Consider the following 16,007-nt stretch of genomic DNA (forward strand, 5'->3'; position numbering starts at 1 on the left):
CAAAAGTTAAAATCTGAATAAAGGAGCTAGTGTGGAATGGGAGATTGAAGTTTTGTAAAACTGATTAACACGTTGAAACAGAAATAATTTAAGTGTAGTAGTTAGGGAGGTCACAATTCTCCCACTCCCAAATGCACCTACTGTAACCCTACGTGCCTGTGGTTCATTACACTTCTCTTAAGGATCACAATTCAGGATCACGATTCAGAATGCTCTTACAAAGGGTAAGGAAAACTAAATGGGTAGTTATAAGCAGAATATCATTGTTAACATATATTATTTTATGTTTATAAGATACCATCCTTCTCAAAGTGCCCTGGGAAGCATATCAAAATATTAAAACACATTATGAAGAAAATCAACACATAGGGGAAGAAGTTGGCTCAGAAGTGAAATTCATCTCTTATTCTTTGGAAGAGGCCAGGGGATCTTTAATGTTTCATCAAACCAATAACCAGCACTCACTCTTAAAATCTAAATTATTTTCCAGATCAGAATGACTTTGGTAAGCACTTAGCTTTGGGGTGGTGTCTCTTCACATGTGCCTAGGGATTCTTAAGGAACTGGGTTTCTGCTGATAAAAATACGAGTATCTCCCAGTTTTATATTTGTTTCTTTAGCCCACCTCACCATTGCAGCAAAGCACTAATTTCTCAATACGACACTTCAGTGAACAGTGAAACAGGAAATTCAAAGATAAGACTATACTTATAAGACGCTTTAAAGGGTATTTCCTGAATATCCTCCCTTATTTCCCTTTCACTCTTGCTTGTAAAGCAGCACCTTTCAAAAATGCGAGTATTTCTAGTTTGGAGATACACACCTAGGAAAAGAAGTATAAATGAAACCTAAGGGGTATTGGAGAAATAATGACAAGGCTGTTCACTGGCAGCAGAGTTCACATTAGGGATGAACAGAATCAAAGGCTTGAAGGAAATCACGATGGCCATCACTGAGCCTTGATTTTGTTTTAAGTCCTTCATGTACATAAAATTTTGTTTACTTCTTGCAGCAGCCTTATCATCTAGGTATGTATCAGCAGCCCTGTTTTCCATATGAAGTGTTTGGCAGCTCTGAGAAGTAGCAGTTTAAATAAAGTTCACAATGCTAGCACAAGTGGGCCTTGGATTGTGGCCGAGCAATCAGACCTAGAGCTGCACCCTACTGTCACGGCGAGGCTGCCTCTATTGGTAGAGTAAGATTAGCCCACGGAGGCCTTGAACAGTATGCTTTCTGTCTCTATTTTGTATGTAGGTTATTGGTTTTAGATATTTTCAAGGTTGTGTAATATTTTTTAAATGAGTTTGTTTTTGCCAGTATATTAGCTAGATAAAAGTAAAAGTGTCAATATTCTCAATGGGAAGTGTCAACGTGTTAACCGATCAAAAGGAACCCGCCCTGGTTGGAGTGACAGTGACATGGCCCTGACCTACTTAGCTGCTGTCGCTGCTTGTGGCCCAGAGACATATCTGTGGGCCTCCCACACGATATACAAGGAGGGGGGGGGGATGCTGGAACTGTGCGACAGGTTCCAGAAGGGATCTGTAGCTCTCAAGTGCAGGGTAGAGGGGAAGGTACAAGTGATATGATGATGACTGCTTCCCTGGCCACTGCAGAGCTCCAAGCTGGACTTGATGAATACGGCCCTAGCCAGTGGAAACAGAGAAGAGGTGGAGATAAAGGAAGAATTCAGTAAAGGACAAATGGCTGAAAATGAAGAGTTATGAGAAAGGGGAATTTAAGTATTTCAGACAACAATATTTTTTCATTTTAAAAAAGGTGCCTTAAGTCTAAGGGTTACTTTACTGAATTCTTTTGAGCTCATTCATTCATTTAGTTCTTTTTCTTTTTCCCCTTTTTTTTTTTGTTACCGGAGTTCAAACTCGGGTCCTTGCGCTTGTGCAGCAGGCGGCGAAACCACTGAGCTAAATCCCTGGCCCTAGTTCATTTTTTTTTAGAGCAAAATATTTTTGGTTCAAAACATTTTTTAGTTTAAAAAATTTATTTGTTCCTTCTCTATTTCATTTTAAAGGGCAGATTTAAGACTCAGGATATATACAACATATTGTAATCCATCCACACTCAAGCATCAACTGAAAAACTCACAATTAATTCAGATTTCAAGCTGGTCTGTCACTACTCTTGATATCAAACAAACAAGAGACTTATGGGCAGCTCAGACCCACAGGGAAGCCCAAATGTGTGGAGTGAGTGGCAGTGTGTTTCCAAAGATTTAACAGCAAGGAATGTACTCCGGTTTAAGGATTCAGCAGAACGTTTATGTTGATTATATCAGGCTCTTAAATTTTTTTCACCTCTCATTGTCAACCAGAGTATGGAGATTTTGAAAATTTTCAGTCCAAAGTCAGATGGAAATGTTCATACACATGAACTCTTTCCAAAACAACTACCATATAGACCCAGAATCATAAATCATTTTTAATTGGCTAAAGCTGGTCCCTGAAGAAGAGTGATTAAAATGTAGTGCTGGCTAATGAATCTACCATGAAAGACAATTGCAGTACTTCCAAGAGAAGCTATTGTTTTAAAACTGCCACTAAATTGTTTCAATTACTTCCACTTGGATTTATGAATAAACCTCCATGCTCCTTTGGGCCTTCTAAACTGTCTTTGCCATAGAAAACCCACCTCAGCACTATCAATCTATGATATTTTTTTCCAGTGATATGATTTATACATTACCGGTGTTTTAAATTTATATTTTTTAAGAAGTCTATCTCAGGGAACCTGATGCTTGTAGATGGTTAAAGCAGTCTATTAGCTAAAATATATGTGGATAATAAACAAGAAAGGACATTAATAATAAAAGAGAAATGTGATTTAATGAGCTGCTTTTGAAAAAAGTTAGAGCACTGATATTATTACGTAAGGGGCTCCCAATGCATTCCCAGCTTTAGGATTGTTCCAGAAAAGTATTTCTGTGAAAAGTATTCAGTGAAGTATTTCTTTAAACCACAAGAGTGTGAAATCTTTCTAAAGCTTTTCAGAAAGCAAGTGGGGGGCGGGGGGAGCTAATGAACATGAACTAAGATACAATTCCAATTTTACAGCACACTTAATGTTGCCAATAGCATTACAGAACATAATTAAGTCAAATTGGAAGGGGATTCTAGTAGTGAAATAGCCCTCCTGGCTGAGAAAGTGGATACTATTTAAGTATTATTTACCCTTGGTTGACAATGTACAAGCAAGCACCCGTGGAGTTTGTACAGTGGATTTCAAGAAGATATGCAAACTGTTTTGAGTATTTTGTGATTTCCTGTGTAGTATGAGGAAACATCTACTTTGGGATGAGAGAGGAAAAGGGGGAATTATGTTTGCACACTTAAATTTCTCTCAAAAGAAGACTTACAAAGGCAATCCTGTCCCCCTCCCAAATATAACATGATTTTCACGCAAGAAGTTGTTGGAATTAACTTAGAGAGTAGTCTTATAAAGGAAACCAGTGACTTTTAAAAGCAAATTTCCCTTGAGTGCTTTACTGACTTTTTCTCTCCACTTGAGCTTCATAAAGTGGAAAAGGCCCCACATGCTTTCTTTGAATGACCTCTACTTTAAAAATTAAAAATGCTGTTTAAAGGATGAAAGGTAACATCATTAAGCTCTGGACAGAAAAGTCAGTAAATCTAACCAAGTAACTTCAAATTAGCTACTTATGTAGGTTCTTCTCATCGTGATAACCTTCAGGAAGGAGAAGCTTGGATGATGCCAGAGTGGTCACCTGTCAGGGATCCTGTTTGCTGTTCCACAGGAGTCCCAGCAGTGTCCTTCTGCAGTGCTCCCAGCCCGAAGCCCTGCTTTCCAGCTCCTCTCGGTTGGCCTCACAAGGCAGCAGTGGGCCATGTCCTCTGGGAACACAGCTCACCAGCGTGCCTGACTCTTAGTACTCTTTCCTTATCCCACTTTAGTTTTTAAAGATTTTGATGCAGTGATGAAAATACAGTTAAAGACACCAGAAATATCAAATAGGCTCAAGTCAATGAAAGGGTTAACGGAGTCATTTTCCAGGCCTTTAGCCTCAAATTAGCACTCTGGAATGTGGGGAATGTTTTAAACATAAAAAAGCTGAGTTGTGTATTATAATACATGGTAACTTTTTAAATGTTAGGGTTTCATATCACAGAACACACACACTGGAAATTAAAAAGACCCATTGTTTGAAACTTCTGCATCCAGATACTTACTTAAGCAGTAGTTATAAGTGATTTAAAGACAGAGGATGGGACTAGTAAAAGCCTTGTGTGAGATTTGAGGTTTTCCTTCTATTACTTTTTATAAAAGCAAGATGAGCAAAATTCCTAAGTGTTGATCTGAAGATTCAGGGTCCAAGTTAACATAACCTTTGGATCAGGTGAGTGTTTAATTTCTTGGAAGGCAGGAGAAAAAACAAAATATTAGAGAAAATAGTTACAAATCGTCGAAAAAGTTTTTCTGGTACATCAGGTAGAATTCAAAGTCTAAGAGATTTCCGCTGTGGAAAATTAGACTCTTAAATTCTTTGTGAGTATGAAATATATCTTATGTCTTCCTTGTAAAACTCACAGAATTGCTTGGTTGGACCACAGGAGGTATATGACAATCTTTGAAGAGAAGCAGGGAGAGCCTTGTGACACAGCAGCTGTCTAGTGAGCGGGCAACCTGGCTGTGCCCCACGGGTGATGACAAAGCCCGTTTGTCCCTAAAGGCTCCCAGCCATTGCTGTTATCTTTATCCAACAGCTTGCCTTTCCCACTACCAGTACTTGTGCAGTTGTTCTTTCATGAATTCCAAAGTCCCTGCACAGCATCTTACTTGCTTAGTGACTTCTAGGAAGCCCCACAGCACCAAGTCCTGGTCAAAGGCAGGCAAGAGGGGATCATTCCTTTCTCCTTCCCCTTCCCTTCCTCCTTCTCTTTCCCTTTGTTCTAATCTGTTTCCTTCAGAAAGGATTTATGATGGTGATCTTTCTCTTTAATTCCTTGACCTGGAATCTTTTTTTCTTTTTGGTACCGGGGATCGAACTCCGGTCCTTGCACTTGCGAGGCAGGCGGTGGAACCACTGAGCTAATTCCCCAGCCCTTTTTTTTTTCTTTTGGGTACCGGGAATCGAACTTGGGACCTTGCACTTGCAAGGCAGGCGTTGGAACCACTGGGTTAAATCCCCGGCCCTGACCTGGAATCCTTTATCAGATGATTTAGGAAGGGAACTGGCAATGACTTGTCTTTTTTTTTTTTTCTTCTGCCTCCAGTGTGAGTAGATCACTTCCTTCACATTATTAGCTCTGCTGGTTTTTCAGTCTTTCTCCAGAATGTACATCTCCACACAAGTGGGTGAGAACAAGCCCGTTTGTGGTCCCTTTAGTGTATGGCCCCAAACATAAAGTGTTTATAAGTTTTGTTTTTTTTTCTGGTGGTGTTGGGGCTTGAACCCCGGGCTTTCACACTGAGTTACATCTCCAGCCCTTTAAAATTTTTTTTTTAATATTGATGCTGGATCTCCTTTAGTTACTAGTTGCCCAGGTTTGGCTCAAACTTGTGATCTTTCAAAATAAATGTATGCCTTATTATGAATGACTAGAATTTTATGCCTACAATATCCTTTGCAATACTTCAGTTAACTCAAGGTCTTGCAGCAGATGAAAGGAAGATGGCTTGAGAGAGCTAAACAGCCCATTGGTGGAGCTGAAAGAGAAGCACAATTAAGTAATACCAAAGTAAAAAAAAAGAGTTTCACTAGATATAAATGAGTATTTCTTAATGCAATGGACTCTTTCAGGCCTCTGCTTATATCCTTAAACAGAACTCTATAAATAAGCCAGAACACACTTTATACAATTTTGAAAGTTCATCTAAAATTATCTTGTGTATTTAATCACAGTTCCACTTTAGGAAGGTAATAGAAACATGCTGGAAAATTTGAGAAAAAAACATGAATAATGAGATCAAATTTATTTTCTTTTATAGAATTCATCTATCTATCCACCCATCCACCTGTCTGTTGAGCTATTGATTCAGTTTCTGCTGTGAAGTTATAATGCTTGAAGATTTCAGTGATTTCCATGGGCTGGGGATTTAGCTCAGTTGTTCTGCTGCCTGCCTAGCAAACGGAAGGTCCCAAGTTGGATCCCTGGTTCCAAAAAAAAAAAATAAAAGAAACAAAAACAAAAAAGATTTCCTATAACTGCATGTAACTGGCATGACATTACTCCATGTTCTATGTTTTAGGTTTTCAGGCACCTAAGAATATTTCCATTCTTTCCTTAAAGGCCAGTAATCACTTTGACCACTGTCACAAAGCAGTCTATAAGATAACTTCATTATGCTCACAGTAGTGTGAGTTTAATAAGAAGTATCTAGAGAGCAGGATTGGAAATAAGAAGAGTAGACTGTCTGTTGGAGGCATGGGGTTTCCAGGGGAAGGCATAAAGAAATAGAAATTGGGGTCTTGTGAGATTCCACTGGAGAGCTGTGTCAACGGCTGACGCTGGAGTTATCTTGGATGAGGATAAAGAAGGAAGCCCAGTGATAGATGATGTCATGCGCCTCTTTGTGCCCAGTGATATGTGAGGTACTACTTTTAGTGGAACCTACCATAGGTTAATGTGATTTTGGGAGACTTTTTTTTGCTAAGACAAGCCTTGGTTTTAAGATAGGAAGGAATTTTCATAAAAGAACAATGTTCTAGCCCTTGTTTCTGTCACCATTAGAGTGACTGAGGTCGGGCGTGCAGGGGACAGGGGTCAGTCTTAAAAATCTTATGTCTACAGAGGCGCGTGATGTCTGCAGCATGTCAAAACTTAATGAGAAACTTATCTCCAGGAACATTCCACTGTTACCAAGATCATCCTTTCTCATTTTAACATAACTAGTTGCAGAATGATCTAGAAGAGGTAAAGATGTTGTTGGAAAAGGCCACTAGGAAGAGAGTACGAGATGCCCTGACAGCTGAAAAATCCAAGATCAAAACAGAAATAAAGAATAAGGTGCAACAAAAATCACAAAAGAAACCAGAATTTCTTGGCAATGAAAACCCAGCTGCTGTGGTTGCTCCCGTCACAACAGGATATACTGTGAAAATCAGTGATTATGGATGGATCAGTCAGATAAGTTTGTGAAAATCTATATTAACTTAACTGGAGTTCATCAAGTTCCTGCTGAGAATGTGCAGGTGCATTTCACAGAGGGGTCATTTGATCTTTTGGTAAAGAATCTAAATGGGAAGAGTTACTCTAGGATTGTGAACAATCTCTTAAAACCCATCTCAGTGGAAGGCAGTTCAAAAAAATCAAGACTGATACAGTTCTTATCTATGTAGAAAGAAAGCAGAAAACACACGATGGGAATACTTGACTCAGGTTGAAAAAGAATGCAAAGAAAAGGACAAGCCATCCTACGATGCTGAAACAGATCCTAGTGAGGGATTAATGAATGTTCTAAAGAAAATTTATGAAAATGGAGATGATGATATGAAGCAAACCATTAATAAAGCCTGGGTGGAATCCAGAGAGAAGCAGCCAAAGGAGACACAGAATTTTGAGACATTTAAGTCCTTTTGGAGAACTATTATATGGAAATACTGCTATTTCCAATAAGGGAATGTTGGCGAGCTGCACATATAAATTTGACTGAGAACTACAAAGCCTTCAAAGTAAAGGCAATGAATTCTCCATTTCTTATTGGAGGATTTATTTAAATAAGATGTGCATATTAAACATTTCCTCCAAAGATGGTTTCATTTTACCCTGGTTATTTTATTTAAGGAAGGGTTATATGGTATTCTCATTGAAATATAAAAACCAAGTCTTGGGGCTGGGGATTTAGCTCAGTGGTTCTGCTGCTTGTCTCACAAGTGCAAGGATCCAAGTTTGATCCCTGGTGAAAAAAACCAAAAAACCCAAAAAACCCCCCAAGTCTTGTCTAAAGAAAACAATACATTATGTTTGTTTTTGTTCAGGTAGGAGGTAGAAAACCAAGGTATTTGCTTGCCTGTAAGTTACAGATGTCAGGTCCCACTAATGTAAGAATAAGAGTAAAACTGAATTTTTGTATAAAATTCAAATTTGTGCCTGGGTTTCAAATTTGCTGTAGCATGGATGATCCCCTATTACTAGTTTGAGCAGTGCAGATACCAGGGATTACCATGCACCAATAAGCCAATCACAAATGTTTCCCTCTAGATTTAAATATATTTTTTATGAATATAGAATTAAGAATAGACAAGCATCTTCATATAGTAGCAGTTAGTAAGTTCTACCATGGATGAGATACTAATAACCATAAAGCAAAAATAATTAATTTGAAAATCCATCTATTTCTGTGTTCAATAAAGTTGGATTTTTATGTAAAAAAAAATCTTATGGGTACAAACAACAAAAACTTTCCCTCTGTAGTCCTGGCTCCATGAGGAATGTGAGTATAACCATGGTACATTAACAACTATAATAATAGGTCCCTGAATCATTGAACAGTGTTGCCTTATTCTTTTGTTCTTGGCATTAGCTTTTTTCTCCTGTTAAGCATTTAACTCTTTATAGGTGTAGGCTTTATGGTTTAAATACTAAGCTATATCTCTAAGCAAATACAACATTAGAGTAAATTTATAACAGTGGATTGCTAGGGATTTTGATGCTCATTGGCAAATTATAATACAGTATAGTTGTACCTAATTATATGTTCACAAATAGTACTTTTATAGTTTCCAATAATAGGTACTTTAATTCTTTTCCATATTTGCCAATGCGAGAGATCAAAGATTTGATATATAATTTAAGTTTTTAGCTTTTGAATAAAACACTTTGTTCATTTATATTTATTTATTAATAGAAGATTTAAGGCCACAAATTTTCCTCTGAGGGTAGCTTTTGTCATACTTTTTGATAGGTTCCTACTCAGAAAATATACTGCTTCTCTAAACAGATTATATTAATAATTTTTATTTCTTTATAGCTCAAGTTATTTAATATTGCTGTGATGTTACTAATTATAATTAAACATTTTAAAATGTATTAATTAATTTTATTGGTACATTTTATTTTTATTTTTTTAAAAATTAATTTTATTGGTACATTTTAGGTATACAATATAATGACATTCATCACTGGAAATTTGCACATTTACATAATCTCTCTTGGGTCTTATTTTTTCTCCCTTCTGGTACCTTCCCTTCAACCCCTCCATCCCTCCCTATTTACAAAGACTTTGTTTACATTTTTTCTCTTTCTCATATTATTTACATTCCCTTCTTTCCTTTCCCCTACCCCTCCTACTTCCCCTTCCCCTTCACCACTTTTCTTCCTATTTCACATTATCTATTAAACCTTTCAGTCCATATTTGCACTTTCAGTTTCTCACACTAGAGAAACTATTCGGTATTTACACGTGTGTCCTATTTATTTCACTTAGGAGTATTGCCTCAATATGCATCCATTTAGCTATAAATGTCTCTAATTTCTCATTTTTTATGGCTGAGTAGTACTCTATTTTATAAAAAACCACACTTTATCTAGTCTGCAGTTGATGGGCAATTGGGCTGCTTTCAAGTTTTAGCTATTACAAACTGTGGTGCTATGAACATGAGTGCACATATATCTCTGTCATACGGTTCTTTTAATTCTTTGGGGAAGATACCCAGCAGGGGAATAGCTGGGTCAAATGGGATTTCCAGTCCTAGTTCTTTCAGGTGTCTGCATACTGATTTCCACAGTATGGACACTGGTTGGACAGGTTTACACTCCCATTAGCAGTGGAGCAGTCAGTGTTCCTCTTTCCCCACAGCCCCGCCAGCATTTGTTACAAGTTAATTTCATGATAGCAGCCTTTTTTTTTTTGTGAGGTGGAATCTCAGAGTTGTTTTCATTTGCATCTTGTCAATGACCAGTGATGTTGAACATGTTTCATATGTTTATTTGCTATTTCTACTTCTTTGTCTGAGAAATGTCTGTTCTTTTCAGATGCCCATTTTTAGATTGGGTCTTTAAATTTGGGAGGTCTGATTTTTTAAAGTGCTTTATAAATTCTAGACAGTAGACCTTTGCCTGAGGAACAGCAGGTGAAAATTTTTTCCAACATTGTGGATTGTCTTTTCACACTTGGTGGTTTATCTTGCTGTGCAAAAGCTTTTTAATAAGAAGGGATTCCTCTTTTTGACTGTGCTATTTCATGGGCAACTGAGGTTTTGTTTATAACATCTTTTCCTATACCAGTACCTTCAAGAGTTCTACCTAACCCCTGCTCCAGCTGGTTCAACATTTCTGTTTTAATATTTAGATCTTTTAACCCATCTTGATTTTAGTTTAGTGTATGGTGAGAGATCTAGTTCTAGTTTTAATCTTTGGCAAGTTGAAACCCAATTTTTCCAGCACCATTTATTAAAGAGGATATATTTCCTCTAGTGAGAGTGTTTGGCTCCTTTGTCAAAGATGAGGTGGCTGAGTGTGTCTGGAGATGTTTTTGCATCTTCTAATCTGTTCCACTTGTCCTCAGGTCTGCTTCTTTGCCAGTACCATGCTGTTTATGTCACAGTAGCTTTGTAATATAGTTTCAAATTGGAGGTTGTGATACCCGCTGCCAAGTCTCTGTTGCCTAGAATTGCTCTTGCTATTCTAGATCTCTTTTTGTTCCAAATCAGTTTTTGGATTGTTTTCTCAAGGTCCGTGAAGTATGCTGCTGGGATTTCAATTGGGATTGCACTGAATCTATATAGCAGTTTTGGAAGTATGACCATTTTCACTGTGTTGATTCTTCCTACCCAGGAGCAAGGGATGTCTTTGAATTTTCTGATATAGTCTTAAATCTCTCCTTTCAGAGTGCTATAGTTTTCAGAGAAGTGGTCTTTGATTTCTTTTGTTAGGGTGATTCCTAGGTATTTCAGTTTTCTGGATGCTATTGTGAAAGGAATTGCTTGCCCTATTTCTCTCTCAGTGAGTCTGTTGTTCCTGTAGAGGAAAGCTATTGATTTTTGTGTTTTGACCTTGTATCCAGCTACTTTACTGAATTTGGTTATTAAGTCTAGAAGACTTTTGGTGGAGTTCTTGGAGCATTCTATATAGAGTATCATGTCATCTGCAAATAAAGACACTTTGACTTCTTCATTTCCTATCTTTATTCCTTTTCTTTTTCTTGTCTAATTGCTGTGGCTAATGTTTCCAAAACTATATTGAACAGGAGTGGTGATAGAAGACATCTTTGACTTGTTGCTGATTTTAGTGTGAAGGATTTCAGTTTTTGACCGTTTAGTATGATATTGGCTGTTGGTTTTTCTTTTTTTTATTTTATTAAATTCTTTTATTGGTACATTATAGGTACACAACACAGTTACATTTCTCATTGGGAATTGTACCTTTACATAATGCATCTTGGTTCTTATTTTTTCCCCATTCCTAGCTCTCCCTTCACATCCTCCACCCTTCCCTATTTACAAAGACTTTATTTCCAGTTTTTCCATTTCTCATCATTTTTCCTTTCCCTTCTTTCCTTTCCCCAGCCCATCCCACTACCCCTACCCACTTGGACCTTTTCTTCCTATTTTACATTATCGATTATTCATTCTAATCATTGGTACATTTTAGGTATACAATATGATGACATTCATCATTGGAAATTTGCACCTTTACATAGTCTCTCTTGGTTCTTATTTTTCACCCTTGCCCAGCCCTCCTTTCAAACCCTCCACTCCTCCCTATTTACAAAGATTCTGTTTCTATTTTTCCATTTTAATCCCATTCCCTTCTATCCTTTCCCCTAGCCCTCCCACTTCCTTCCCCTTTGCCCCTTTTCTTCCTATTTCACATTACCTATTTTATATTTAGTCGTTATTTACACTTTCAGGTTCTCACACCAGAGAAACTATTCAGTATTTATTCATGTGTGTCCTATTTATTTCACTTAAGAGTATGACCTCAATGTGCATCCACTTAGCTATAAATGTCTCTAATTTCTCATTTTTTGTGGCTGAGTAGTACTCCATTTTATAAAAAAACCACATTTTCTTTATCCAGTCTCCAGTTGATGGGCATTTGGGCTGTTTCCAAGTTTTAGCTATTACAAACTGTGCTGCTGTGAACATGGGCACACATATATCACTGTGGTATGATTCTTTTAATTCTTTGGGGAAGATCCCCAGCAGTGGAATAGCAGAGTCAAATGGGACTTCTAGTCCTAGTTCTTTGAGGTATCTCCATACTGATTTCCACAGTGGTTGCACCAGTCTACACTCCCACCAGCAGTGGAGCAGGGTTTCTCTTTCCCCACAACCCACCAGCATTTGTTATTGGTTGATTTCATGATAGCAGCCATTCTTTCTGGAGTGAAGTGGAATCTCAGCATTGTTTTCATTTGCATCTCTTGAATGACCAGTGATGTTGAACATTTTTTCCTGTATTTATTTGCTATTTCTACTTCTTTGTGTGAGAAATGTCTGTTCAATTCAGATGTCCATTTTGGGATTGGGTCTTTAAATTTGGGAGGTCTGATCTTTTTAAGTTCTTTATAGATTCAAGATAGTAGACCTTTGTGTGAGGAAGAGCAGGTGAAGATTTTTTTCCACATTGTGGGTTGTCTCTTCACACTGCTGGTGGTTTCTGTTGCTGTGCAGAAGGCTTTTAATAAGAAGAGATCCCACTTGTTGATAGTTTGTGCTAGTACACGGGCAACTGAGGTTTTGTTCATAAAATCTTTTCCTACACCAATGCCTTCAAGGCTTCTGCCTAACTTCTGTTCCAACTCGTTCAGAGTTTCTATTTTAATATTTAGATCTTTAATTCATTTTGATTTTAGTTTAGTGCATGGTGAAAGATACAGGTCTAGTTTTAATCTTTGGCAAGTTGAAGCTTAAGTTTTCCAGCACCATTTATTAAAGAGGCTATCTTTCCTCCATTGAGGGTGTTTGGCTCCTTTGTCGAAGATGAGATGCCTGAGTGTGTCTGGCGTTGTTTCTGCATCTTCTAATCTTTTCCACTGGTCCTCAGGTCTATTTCTTTGCCAGTACCAAGCTGTTTTTATCACAGTAGGTTTGTAGTGTAGTTGCAGGTTGGGGATTGTGATACCCCCTGCCATGTCTCTGTTACCTAGAATTGCTTTTGCTATTCTGGGTCTCTTCTTGTTCTGAATGAATTTTTGGATTGTTTTCTCTAGGTCTATGAAGTATGCTGCTGGGATCTCAATTGGAATTGCATTAAATCTATATAGCAGTTTTGGAAGTATGGCCATTTTCCCTATATTATTCCTTCCTACCCAGGAGCAGGGGGTGTCTTTCCATTTTCTGATATCATCTTCAATCTCTCTTTTCAGAGTGCCATAGTTTTCAGAGAAGAGGTCATTGATTTCTTTCATTAGCACGATTCCTAGGTATTTCAGTTTTTTGGATGCTATTTCGAAAGGAATTATTTGTCCTATTTCTCTCTCAGTGAGTCTGTCATTGATGTAGAGGAAAGCTATTGATTTTTGTGTGTTGACCTTGTAACCAGCTACATGACTGAATTTGGTTATTAAGTCTAGAAGACTTCTGGTGGAGTTCTTGGGGTCTTCTATATAGAGTATCATGTCATCTGCAGATAATGACAATTTGACTTCTTCATTACCTATCTTTATTCCTTTTATTTCTTTCTTTTGTCTAAATGCCATGGCTAATATTTCCAGAACTATATTGAACAAGAGTGGTGATAGTGGACATCCTTGTCTTGTTCCTGATTTTAGTGTAAACGATTTCAATTTTTGACCATTTAGTATGGTATTGGCTGTTGGGTTTTCATAGATGGCTTCTATCAGTTTGAGGTAGAGACCATCTATTCCAATTTTTTGTAGGGTTTTTATCATAAATGCATGTTGGATTTTGTCAAATGCTTATTCTGCATCTATGGAGAGAATCATATGGTTTTTGTCCTTGACTCTATTGATATAGTGTATTACATTGATTGATTTGTGTATATTGAACCATCCCTGCATCCCTGGGATGAATCCCACTTGATCAGGGTGTATGATCTTCTTGATGAGATGATCTTCTGCGTTCTGTTTGCCATTAGCTTATTAAGGATTTTTGCATCTATGTTCATTAGTGAGATTGGCCTGTAGTTCTCTTTTTCAGTTGGGTCTTTCTCTGCTTTGGGGATCAAGGTGATGATTGCTTCCAGAAATGAATTTGGGAGTATTGTTTCCCTTTCAATTTCATTGAAGTGTTTAAACAGTAGTGGCAGCAGTTCCTCTCTAAATGTCTTGTAGAATTCAGCAGTGAAGCCAGCAGGGCCCGGGCTTTTCTTAGTTGATAAGTTTTTAATTCCATTTTCAATTTCATTGGTTGATATTGGGTTGTTCAGAATTTTTTGGTCTTCTTCGTTCAACTTTGGTAATTCATGTGTGTGTAGGAATCTGTCCATTTCTTCTGTGTTGTCCATCTTATTGGCGTATAGGTTCTGGAAGTAGGTATTGATGATCCTCTGGATTTCTTCTGGGTCTGTTGTAATTTCACCCATTTCATTCCTAATTGCATGGATTTGGGCCTTTTCTTTCCTTTTTCTGACAAGGTTGGCTAAAGGTTTGTCAGTTTTGTTGATACTTTCAAAGAACCAACTCTTGACTTCATTGATTTTTTTGTATCATTCTCTCAGTCTCCATTGCATTGATTTCTCCTCTGATCTTTTTAATTTCCTCCCTTGTATGAGCTTTGGGGTTGTCCTACTCTTCTTTTTCTAGAAGCTTGAGGTTCAGCATCAGGTTGTTTAATTGGGCTCGTTCTGTTTTCCTAATATGTATATTCACTGCTATGAATTTCCCTCGTAAAACTTCTTTCATTGTGTCCTATAGATTCCAATATGTTGTATTGTCATTATCGTTTAATTGAAGGAACTGTCTGATTTCTTCTTGAATTTCCTCTGTGACCCATTGGTTATTCAGAAGTGTGTTGTTCAATTTCCACGTGTTTATGAAATTTTTTGAGTTTCTTTTGCTATGGATCTCCAATTTCATCACACTATGGTCTGATAATATACAGGGGATAACTTCAATTCCTTTGCACTTATTTAAACATGTTCTGTGTGTGAGTATGTGGTCTGTTTTTGAGAATGACCCATGTGCAGCTGAGAAGAATGTGTATTGTGATTTTGTGGGGTGGAAGACTCTGTAAACATCTGTTAAGTTCATTTGTTCAAGAGTTCGATTGAGTTCTAGTATTTCATTACTTATTTTTAGTCTAGTTGATCTATCTGTTTGTGACAGTGGGGTGTTGAGTTCCCCCACTACAATTGTATTAGTGCATATATGACTTTACATGTCTGTTAGTATTTGTTTTATATAGTTGGGTGCACTAGTGTTTGGTGCATAGATATTTAAGATTGTCATCTCTTCCTCTTGGATTCTTCCCTTTACAAGGATGTAGTGTCCTTCTTTGTCTCTCTTAATCAGTGTTGGTTTGAAATCTACTTGATCTGCAAAGAGGATAGCTACTCCTGCTTTTTTTCGGGTTCCTGTTGCATGGAGTATTGTTTTCCACCCTTTAACTTTCAGTCTATGAGTTTCCTTTTGAATTAAGTGTGTTTCTTGTATGCAGCATATTGTTGGATTTTGCTTCTTGACCCATTCTGCCAGTCTATTTCTTTTGACTGGTGAATTGAGACCATTCACATTGATGGTTATAACTGAAACTTACTGACTTGTCATTGCCATGACTTTTTCGTTTTGTTGTGTTCTCCCTCTTTACATTTAATTTCTTGTCATGCCAGATGGGTTCATTCTGCTTTGCTTCCTGGGGTTGTGATCCTCAATGTTTGTTCCTAGGATATTGTGTAAAATTTTTTGGAGTGCTGGTTTGGTATTCATGAAGTTCCTAAGGTGCTCTTTGTCATGAAAGTATCTTATTTCTCCATGAATTTTGAAAGATAGTTTTGCAGGGTACATCAATCTGGGTTGGATGCTATTTTGTTTTAGGGCTTGGAATATGTCACTCCAAGCTCTTCTTGCCTTGATGGTTTGTGTTGAGAAGTCTGCTGTGATTCTGATGGGCTTTCCTTTGTATGTGA

The 16,007-nt window shown here is 37.5% G+C and overlaps 1 pseudogene; it reads left to right on the forward strand.

The window, feature by feature from the left end:
* Window positions 1-496: 496 nt before the first annotated feature.
* On the forward strand, window positions 497-7,592 carry LOC101720742 (calcyclin-binding protein-like; annotated as a pseudogene).
* The last annotated feature ends 8,415 nt before the right edge of the window (window positions 7,593-16,007 follow it).

This window comes from Heterocephalus glaber, unplaced genomic scaffold (assembly GCF_053883595.1).
Source record: "Heterocephalus glaber isolate CG9 unplaced genomic scaffold, H.glaber_assembly_v1.0 deba00001733, whole genome shotgun sequence".
Lineage (NCBI taxonomy): Eukaryota > Metazoa > Chordata > Mammalia > Rodentia > Bathyergidae > Heterocephalus > Heterocephalus glaber.